Consider the following 11,040-nt stretch of genomic DNA (forward strand, 5'->3'; position numbering starts at 1 on the left):
TTGCAGATGATATGATACTTTATGTGGAAAACCCAAAAGACTCCACCCCAAAACTGCTAGAACTCATACAGGAATTCAGTCAAGTGGCAGGTAGGATATAAAATCAATGCACAGAAATCAGTGGCATTCCTATACACAACCACCAAGACAGAAGAGAGAGAAATTAAGAAGTCGATCCCATTTAGAATTGCACCCAAAACCATAAGATACCTAGGAATGAATCTAACCAAAGAGGCAAAGGATCTGTACTCAGAAAACTATAAAATACTCATGAAAGAAATTGAGGAAGACACAAAGAAATGGAAAAACGTTCCATGCTCATGGATTGGAAGAACAAACATTGTGAAGATGTCAATGCTGCCTAGAGCAATCTACACATTCAATGTAATCCCCATCAAAATACCATCCACTTTTTTCAAAGAAATGGAACAAATCCTAAAATTTGTATGGAACCAGAAGAGGCCCCGAATAGCCAGAGGAATGTTGAAAAAGAAAAGCAAAGCTGGCGGCATCACAATTCCAGACTTCCAGCTCTATTACAAAGCTGTCATCATCAAGACAGTATGGTACTGGCTCAAAAACAGACACATCGATCAATGGAACAGAATCGAGAGCCCAGAAATGGACCCTCAACTCTATGGTCAACTCATCTTTGACAAAGCAGGAAAGAATGTCCAGTGGAAAAAAGACAGTCTGTTCAACAAATGGTGTTGGGAAAATTGGACAGCCACATGCAGAAGAATCAAACTGGACCATTTCCTTACACCACACACAAAAATAGACTCCAAATTGTTGAAAGACCTAAACGTGAGACAGGAGTCCATCAAAATCCTAAAGGAGAACACAGGCAGCAACCTCTTCCACCTCAGCCGCAGCAACTTCTTCCTAGAAACATCACCAAAGGCAAGGGAAGCAAGGGCAAAAATGAACTATTGGGATTTCATCAAGATAAAAAGCTTTTGCACAGCAAAAGAAACAATCCACAAAACCAAAAGACAACTGACAGACTGGGAGAAGATATTTGCAAATGACATATCAGATAAAGGGCTAGTATCCAAAATCTATAAAGAACTTATCAAACTCAACACCCAAAGAACAAATGATCCAATCAAGAAATGGGCAGAAGACATGAACAGACACTTTTCCAAAGAAGACATCCAAATGGCCAACAGACAGATGAAAAAGTGCTCAACATCACTCGGCATCAGGGAAATCCAAATCAAAACCTCAATGAGATACCACCTCACAGCAGTCAGAATGGCTAAAATTAACAAATCAGGAAACGACAGATGTTGGCAGGGATGCGAAGAAAGGGGAACCCTTCTATATTGTTGGTGGGAATGCAAGCTGGTGCAACCACTCTGAAAAACAGTATGGACATTCCTCAAAAAGTTGAAAATAGAGCTACCATACAATCCAGCAATTGCACTACTGGGTATTTACCCTGAAGATACAAATGTTGGGATTCGAAGGGGACATGCACCCCGATGTTTATAGCAGCAATGTCCACAATAGCCAAACTTTGGAAAGAACCAAGATGTCCATTGACAGATGAATGGATAAAGACGAGTGGTATATATATACATACACACACACACACACACACACACACACACACACACACACACAATGGAATATTAGGCAGCCATCAAAAGGAGTGAGATCTTGCCATTTGCAATGACGTGGTTGGAACTGGAGGGTGTTATGCTGAGTGAAATAAGTCAATCAGAGAAAGACATGTATCCTATGACCTCACTGGTATGAGGAATTCTTAATCTCAGGAAACAAATTGAGGGTTGCTGGAGTGGGGGTGGGGTGGGAGGGATGGGGTGGCTGGGTGATAGACATTGGGGAGGGTATGTGCTAGGGTGAGCGCTGTGAATTGTGGAAGACTGTTGAATCACAGATCTGTATCTCTGAAACAAATAATGCAATATATGTCAATGAAAAAAAGAAAGAAGAAGAAGAAGACAGCAGGAAGGGAAGAATGAAGGGGAGTAAGTCGGAGGGGGAGACAAACCATGAGAGACTATGGACTCTGAAAAAGAAACTGAGGGTTCTAGAGGGGAGGGGGTGGGGGGATGCGTTAGCCTTGTGATGGGTATTAAAGAGGGCACGTTCTGCGTGGAGCACTGGGTGTTATACACAAACAATGAATCATGGAACACTACATCAAAAACTAATGATATAATGTAGGTGATTAACATAACAATAAAAAAATTTAAATAAAAAGACCTGAAATCAGGATCTCAAAGAGTATTAGCACTCCCATGTTCATCACAGCACTATCCATAATAGCCAAGATGCTGGGACAACCCAAACGTTCAACAGATGAATGGATAAAGAAAATTTGGCATATACACACAATAAAATATTATTCAGCCTTAAAAAGAAGGGAATCCTACAGAATGGAACAACATAAGGACATTATGCTAAGGGAAATAAGCCAGTCACAGGACAAATACTGCATAATTCCACATATATGAAGAATCTAAAGTAGTGAAACTCATAGAATCAGAGAGTAGAGTGGTGGCTGCCAGGGGCTAAGGGGAGGGGGAAATGGGGAGTTACCAACTAATGGACATAGAATGATCTTTTTAAAATACATCATTTCACCTAACTTACAGAGTAAGAGCCAAAGCCCTTGCAAAGGCCTAAAATGGCCTGTGTGACCTGTTTTTCTCTGATGTTTTGTGGTCATCTGTACATCACCAGGCTCTGCCTGGTTCCCAAGTCCTTATCCACCACGCTGTGCCTGCTCGAGCATGCTAACTACATCCTCCCTCACGTCTACCACGCACCCCCCTCCCTAGGGCAAAACAAGCATGAGGTCACAAAGAAGGTTGATCCCACAAAGAAGGTGACCCAGCAGAGACTACCTGGATTTGCAGAGGTCACCTTCCAAGCCCACATCCACCATATTCCCCATGCACCATTTGAAAGAACTGGCTTCATGCTTGTTTGTTCGTTGCTATCAGAGCAGCTACATGCTAGCTCTCGGTGGCAGAACCCTCTTTCCTCGCCTTGGGTCTCACTTTTAGGCTTTCCTCCAAGTACCTATCAGAATTACACAGCCCCTACTCAAAATGACTTCAGTTATCTCCCAAAGCACAGTCCTTATATAGCCTCTAGTTTCCCCAGGATTCTCATCCCTCTCCTACCCTGCATATTCTTTCTGCTGAGTGAATGCTTCACTGCACCCCATCTCCTTCCAGCACAGTCCTTGTGCTTTTGGGAACTCCCACTCAGAGATCAGCAAATTCCTCCAGTCCTTCTCTAAACACTCCCTCTACCACCTTGCCTTAATTGAAGCCGGTCTGTCCTCTGGAGACAGTAATCTCTTTCAGTTGTCCCAAGCAGAGGCTGTTTAGATTCTCAGACTAAAGCCTGAGAGTCAGAATAAGCACCCCTCCGTATTCCTCCAGTACCAATTCCTGACTACAGTTCTCCCTCTTTTTTTTTTTTTTGAGAATTATAAAATTTAACTTTTAAATAGAAAAAAAATAGAAGTGACTGGTCAAAAATTCAAATTGGGTATACCCCAGAACGCAGCCCCCCAGCCATCCACCTGCACATATATGTGCATGTCCCTGCATAGGCACATGTACACACATACACAAATGGACTCCTACCTGCATCTTTACACAAACATGTGCACATATAGACACACAAGAACATACATCTCATGTGCACATGTAGTGATATACACACATGTATCTGCAAGCTCACATAGATGTTTGATTTTATAAAATGAGATCATGCTATTCACACTTTCAGTTCATTAGTATACTTTTCCTGAAGTATAATATAGATACAGAAAAGTGCACCCATCAGTTAGATGAATTGTCTCAAAGTGAATATACACATTAACACTCTTTCACTACTTTGTGTTTTCACTTAACACTGCATTGTGGAGATCTTCCCTTTAACACATAGACTCCAAGCTAACTCCATTTAATGAGTCCATTCTGGGGCTGAATGGATAATTTATGTAACTAGCCCTAGGTATTTAGGCTTTTTGCATTATTCCACTGTTAGAAAAATGCTGCAAGTATTATTCTTGTGCGTGTCTGGCTGGCTACATTTATGAGTCTATCTGAGAGTGCAAATTCTGGGTTCCCTCTTCACCTTATGCCAACATGTCCACAAGTCCCCTTAGTGGTCACTCCCTGGTCGTCAAAGGAATCGCAGCCTGCCATCTATAAGACTGCAGCCTGGCCTTTGTCACTTCGGGGCTCCATCATCCCCATGGAGGCTCATGAGCTCAGCTCAGGGCCCGTCTCTCCTGCCTCACCCCAGCCAGCAGAGGAGCACCTCTCAGCTTCCTAGTGACGTCACTGCCCTGTCATCAAGGCATTGCCAGTGACTTCAATGGATGTAATGTCTTCGGGGTCCAGCATGGAACATAATCCCCTGGAGGTTTTTCCGGCCTCATAACATGCTTCCATCATGTTCACTTCCCTTAGCCTCTTTCTGTCTTCCCCCTCCTGCCAGGACAACTCAGGTATTTCCATTTCTCTTAGAGCAGGCCATCACTTTCTCCAGGTTCCAAAGAACTCCCCTAGCAGCAAGTTTGCCCATCTCTTGGGGTTAGGGTTGCCAGTTAAATTTGACTTTCAGATAAACAACAAATACTTTACAGCATAAGTATGTCTCAAATATTGCATGAGACATACTTTTATCTGGCGGTTCTCCCTGGGTTCCTTTCCAAGGTTTTACATCCTGTCTCCCCAAATCAAATAGATTCTTGCTTCTCCAGTCTTATATTCTGTTCCCCTTGATGAAGCATCTTCAAAATCCAGCGCCAGGTGTATCCCCCGCTCCTGTCCAGACATTCTAGGTAATTCTTGCAACTCCTTCCATGTATATTCTTCTTCCCTTGTTCCCAATACATTCCCTTCTTCCCAATACATTCCCAGACAGATTTTGCTGGGATTTAACCCTAATCATAGACCTGGTGTCTGGCAGAGGATGTGAAAGCAATACCTGTTGCTTTGCTGAGGAGAGACCTCTACAGCCTCTTGGAGCACAGGGAAGCACAGGCTCTTCCGAGTGAAGGGTAGGCCCTCTCTGCAGGTTCTAAGGGTTCAGGTAGTCTACAGAGCCAGCATTTTCTGGAACTTTCATCCCAGTGTTTCCATCCCATGTTTCAGAATCCCAGGCTTTGCCAGCCAAGGCTCTGACTAGGAATGTACAAATAAGTGTGACAACCAGATCTCAGACAAGGAGAGGGAAGTCCCCCTGCATCTTAGTATTTGCTGATTTCCATGGTATAAATATCTTACAGTGGCTGATTTCCGATATGAATATGATGTCATTGAATGTAAAGCTCTGAAGAGACATGAATAATTGACCCTCACGAACTAGGAAGAGCTGGGTCCAGCATACCACCGGCCCTGCCCTTAGCATACCAGACTTTGCCTGAGCATTTAAACATATCCGGAGTTCTGTGACTCTATCAGGACTGTGTCTGTTACACAGCTGTGTCCACTCTTCTACTGCAGGGGACAAGAGCCTCTTTGTAAGCTACTGAAGAGGCCATCTGCCTCTCACACTTAGCCTGCTAATGGTTCTCCGTCTCCCATTATCCCTCTGCAGGGCAGCGATGCAATCTAGCAGTCACCAGCCAACTCTGCCATCCTTGTAGGCATTGTTCACCCCATATTTTTCAAATGTCTGAATAATTCAACCTACAAGGATATTCTCCTTCCCTGGTACTCTTCCCCAGGTTATCACCTGTCAAATCTTTAGTAGTTGAGCCCTTCTGTGGACCAGGGACTACCTTCATCTAATACAACACTCAGAATGACATTCTCTTTGTCCACTAGGAGATAAATGAGCCAGTCTCCAACCTCAGTCTTACTGTCCCTTTTTTTTTTTTTTTGGAAAACTCCGGAACCATTAGTGTTAGTTCTGGTCCCCTGAGAAGCAGATGTCAAAATGGGATTAGATGTGTAAAATATTCATTGAAGGATATGCCTTCAAATTATAAATGGGAGAGAAGGGGAAATTGGTGAGCTGTCAGACCATGATGCAGGTCTGAGTTTTGTGAAGAACAAGGGGAAAGAAGGAATTGGGAAGTATAATCACAGATTACTGTGAATTTCTGAGCAAGTTCCAGCTGGGCTAATGGAGAGCCCTTAGCCAAAAGTTGCAGGCCACAGAACACCTGCATCTCACAGGAATGGCCTGTACTTGGACCCTGGAAGCTCTCAGCTATTGACAAGTGTGAGGTGAGCGAAGGAAGGCAGCCATGCTGGTGTGGATCCAGAGTTCCTCAGTCAACCGCACCCCAACAGCAGACCTGAGCCCTGCATTGCATGGTTGTCACATCTGTGTTTCCTGGAAATTGTATCTAAATGGAAACTATGTCTAAAGACTTAATGGATAGAATTTAAGTGTTGGGCTAGAATGGATCATTGGTAATGTTGCAGACCTCACACTGCATCAATTTAGAAGGCTCACGACATCTGGTATACCTATAATTAGTGATGCTTACACTGACCCCTGGGTTGGAGCCATAATAGTCTCATTATTGTGGTCATCCTGGATCACAATCTTCCTCACCAGCGACCTCCCGACTCCCTGCCATCTCAGCCACCCATGACCACCGTGTTAATGTAGAACTTGTTATCTCTGAAACTGGGCCATCTCCCAAACACTCACTCATATGAACATTCCCAGCCTCATGTATCCATTCATCAGGCATATTTCATCAGTGTTCTGCCTGGTTTGTTCCAGTGTTGATAATGTTACTGTTTTCAATCTCATCAAGAAACAAATTGGGTGGGAAATGGCACATATTTCTAAAGAAACATTTACTGTCTTTCAAGTTCTGTTCTTGATGTTGCAAATCTTATTTAATGTTCACAGAATCCTCAGAAGCAGGTATGATTATCCCTATTTTACGGATAGCAAGTAAAAGAAATAGATATGAAACTGTGTCTGCTGACCCTGGAGCCCACACCCAGCTAATGGAGACAGCCTGGCCAGGCAGGTAGAGGAATTTATATTCAACGTTGTAGGTTCAAAAAAGGAACCAATGGGATTAAGTAGGGAAGAAATATAATTAGAACAGCGTATTTAAAAAATTAGCTTGGTGATGATATGCAGTTGGGATTAAAGAAGAGGAAAACTGAAGTCAGATAGATCATTTAGAAGGCAAGCACAATTATCCAGAGGCTTATGTGTGGGGGAAGGGGGGCAGGTATAGCAAAGAATACAAGATTTGGAAATATTCTGAAAGAGAAACTGATGTAAAGTTGTTTTCCTGACATCTCAAGGCTATTGAAAGATTGACAGAGTCAAAGATTATTTTAGATTCTGAGATTGGGTGGCTGGGAAAATTGGTTGACCTTGAAAGGATAGTGAGAGAGGGTGGCTGGCATGGGAGGTACATTTGGGAGTTTTGTGCCTGGGTTGTTAGTGGAGTCGTGAACAGGGAGGAGTACTTCTTAAGAGGCCATGGGCAGGGAAGGCAGAGAGCCAGAGGCCACGCTTTGGGAAGACTCCTCATTCAAGGGTAGAGGGAGGAAGAGCCGAGATGCCAAAGCAAAACAAAGAGTCAAAGACGAGGTTGGATGAAAACCAGTCAGTGAAGGACCAAAGAAACTAAGCGTATGGATGGTATTGCAATCATGGTATTCAAAAGATTTTTATATTCCCTGGAGTATTTAAAATTAAGGGCAGTATAGACAATATTCAATTTAGCATGTTTGGCTGAATAATATCATTAATAATAGGGCTGTTTTTAAATGGAAATTTTTGCAATTAAGCCAAGGATGTGACATGGCCCATAATAAAGAAGACTAGACATGGTTCCACAATTAAGATAAAAAGGCCAGTAATTATAGAACAGGCAACTAGGTCTTCAGACAAAGAAAAGTCGTGCCCAGAAAGGTGTTTGGAGTCGGGCCACACATTTCCTCATCATTCCTGAAAGTATGGATACTTTTAGAACATCCTGTCCTCAGCCAGCAACCTTGACTTCCAGCTCCTTCTCTAAAATTGAGGCTCTGGGGATAGCTGCCCCCGAAATACTGGCTTTTCTCCCAGACTGTGGCAAGTAAATATTGCTTGGTTTCTTGTCCTTGAAAATTGTCAGATTTCCTTTCTTTTAAGGTCTCAAAACTCACACAGTCATTGCTGGCATGTAAGCTGTCTCTACACTAGTATGTTGCATTTTACAAATGTTTAGGCAAGAGCCCACCAAAGTCAAAAATGAGCTAAGTGGATATGCCAAGCACATGAAACATCATAAACAAGAAAAGTGAAAACCTCACAAAACTGGAAGCTGTTGGACAAACAATCTCACTACGTAGAGCATGGTCAACCCCAAAGTCCCCGCACTCCAAAGCAGGTGCTCTGTAATATGGTGACTTAGAATAAGAAATCTATGTCTGGTCTTCTTCCCCATTTCTGGCAGGGCTCTTAAAACCCTTGGAATATTCTGGCATGCCTGGGTGGCACAGTCGGTTAAGCGTCTGCCTTGGGCTCAGGTCATGATCCCAGGGTCCTGGGATTGAGTCCCGCATCTGGCTCCCCGCTTATTGGGAAGTCTGCTTCTCCCTCTCCCCTTGCTCCTGCCCCCGGCTCATGCTCTAGATCTGTCTCACTGTCAAATAAATAAATAAAATCTTTTTAAAAAAGCAACAACAACCCTTGGAATTTCCTAAGTGTTAAGAGCCATAAAGGTATCTTAATATTTATAACAAAACCCTTTCAACCACACCTGAGTTTATGTTAAGGAGGTGACTTTTGGAAAGCCCTTAAGGATGGGGATTGAGGGATAAAGGGGCTGGAGATTGAGTTCCATCACCAAAGGCCAACGATTTCACCCGTCATGCCTATCTAATGAGGCCTCCATAGAACCCCCAAAGGACAAGGTTTGAAGGGCTTCTGGGTTGGTAAACACCCAGAGAGAGGGGAGAGTGGCTGCTTGGGGAAGGAGCATGGGAGCTCGGCACTCTTACATTGCCCTATGCATCTCTTCCATCTGGATGTTCCTGAGTTCCATTCTTTTTGAATCAACTGGTAATCTAGTAAGTACAATGTTTCTCTGAATTCTGTGAGCCACTCTAGCAAATTAACTAAACCTAAGGGAGGAGTCACTAGAGCCTTCCATCCATTACCAGGGAGTCCGGAGCCCAGGTGATAACCTGAACTTGCAGCTGATGTCTGAAGTGTGTGTGTGTGTGTGGCTTTGGGTGACTGTGGGCAGTGTGGAGAAAGCCATTGGAGACAGAAGCAGGAGAAAGACAGATACGGCAGGGAGAAGCAGAAGAGACAGCATGATAATGAAGAGAAGACAAGAAACCCAAACGCGCAGAAACACGAACGAAAGTGAGTCAGGTTGCCCAGAGTCCTTTACTGTCACAGCGAAGAGAGCTGGTTGTCCAACATGACCTCTGTCGCTCCCGACAGCATCACTGCACAGAGCAAAACAAGTTCAGTGGGGACTCCCGGCCATAACAAGGTACTTAGGTTATATGCCATATTCTTCCTGACAAGAACTATATCCTGTATTTAAGAAAGCTATCCATCCAAAATGGTTAGCATTTTCCAAAAATGTTTTGAGGATTATAAAAGCAGAATTTGGTGACTTCACATATTTAATTAGCTTATTGTACCCACACGAATGTTGGATAAATGAAGTTTTGCTATCATACAATTCCCCTGCTGTGTATAACGATGCCATGCTGAATAATTTGAAATACATGGAAATTGAAGTTTTTGAACCTTGACAAGGATTTCCTTTTTAATTAAATATCCTATATATGAATTAATAAACAGATATGCCTGTAAGGTGAATTTCTCTGTACATGGAGTCAAAATTTCTCATTGATTTATATATTAAATTCGTAATGCTTAAGAAACGTCCCAGGATGTTTCAGAAACAATAATAAAGGAAAGAGAATAATCCAGTGCTTCTCAGAAGCAGCCGCTGGCTGGTGTGGGGCAGCAGAAGAAAGGCCGGGAGCCCCGGGTCAGGTCTGCGGCTGGTCAAAGGCGGTTTAGTGCGGTCGTGAACAAGCCGCTTTGCCCCCCAGAATCTTGGTCTTTTCATCTATAAATAATTTAACTATGTAGATGCTTTGTTGATTTCAGAAGCATTTCTAGAGCTTCTACTAAATTGCTAGGTCTCGATCACACAAAGCCAAGACCTCTGGCTTCACAGGTTTTTCAAAGAACCTTAAAACTATTTTGAACTTTTGGGGATGAATAAAGTCAGAAATGAGTTCAAGACAAACGCACTGGAGACTTTAGTTGCAAAATGCAAAGGATCACAAAACTCACTCCCTGTTTAATGTCTAAAGAAGAATCCCGTTGCGTTTCTCCTCCCGGGAAGTGCTAAGCGCCGGTGTAGCCTGGGGTCCCGTGCTGCCCCAGCACCACCTACTGGCTCCGGGGAGAATGGTCCGGCCAACCCAGCAGCCCGCGTCCCTCCGGGCCGCCTCTTCCGACCACCTGGAGGAATCGCTGCACGGAGGCGGGGCGTCGTGGGTGGGAAGCTGGCAGGAACCCCAGGCGCGGGGGTTAACACAGCTTCCCAGCCTGGCGGGAGCTGCTGAGCAGTGTGACTGCGTTCAGTATTACAAGAGGGGAATCAGTACTTTGAGCAGAATATCTGATACAGACAACAATAATAAGGTCGCATAACTTAGAGCTGAAACTCGAAACTGGGCCTCCGACTCCCTGTCCTCTATGCGTTTCCTCCAAGGGGATGCCTGGTAGAAGGTGGCCCGAGGCAGGCGCCAGCTCACACGCCCCTGTGCACGCCGCGTGGCTGAGAGCCCGCTGTCGGCAGAGGCCCAGTGCCGAGCTTCACAGATAAGTGAGGGCCCAGACCTCTCTTTTCTGATTCTCGGGGCTGTTCCTAGCATTTTACCAGGCTATATATGGGGTGAGGAATTTTCTATCCGGACTGTATCTGTTTGGGCTTTGAAGAGAAAATGAAATATTTGTTACTGTACAAAGACATAAACCATATAGTGTTGAGCTGCCTGGACTCCTCCCCAAACTGAGCCTGAGACAAAGGCT

The 11,040-nt window shown here is 44.0% G+C and overlaps 1 pseudogene; it reads left to right on the forward strand.

Moving 5' to 3' along the window:
* Positions 1-10,571, forward strand: part of LOC141373699 (importin subunit alpha-1-like) — a 57,148-nt pseudogene extending 46,577 nt beyond the window's left edge.
* Positions 10,572-11,040: the final 469 nt, after the last annotated feature.

This window comes from Callorhinus ursinus, unplaced genomic scaffold (assembly GCF_003265705.2).
Source record: "Callorhinus ursinus isolate GAN/ISIS: 27379988/994484 unplaced genomic scaffold, GSC_fseal_2.0 scaffold11, whole genome shotgun sequence".
In the NCBI taxonomy this organism is placed as follows: Eukaryota; Metazoa; Chordata; class Mammalia; order Carnivora; family Otariidae; genus Callorhinus; species Callorhinus ursinus.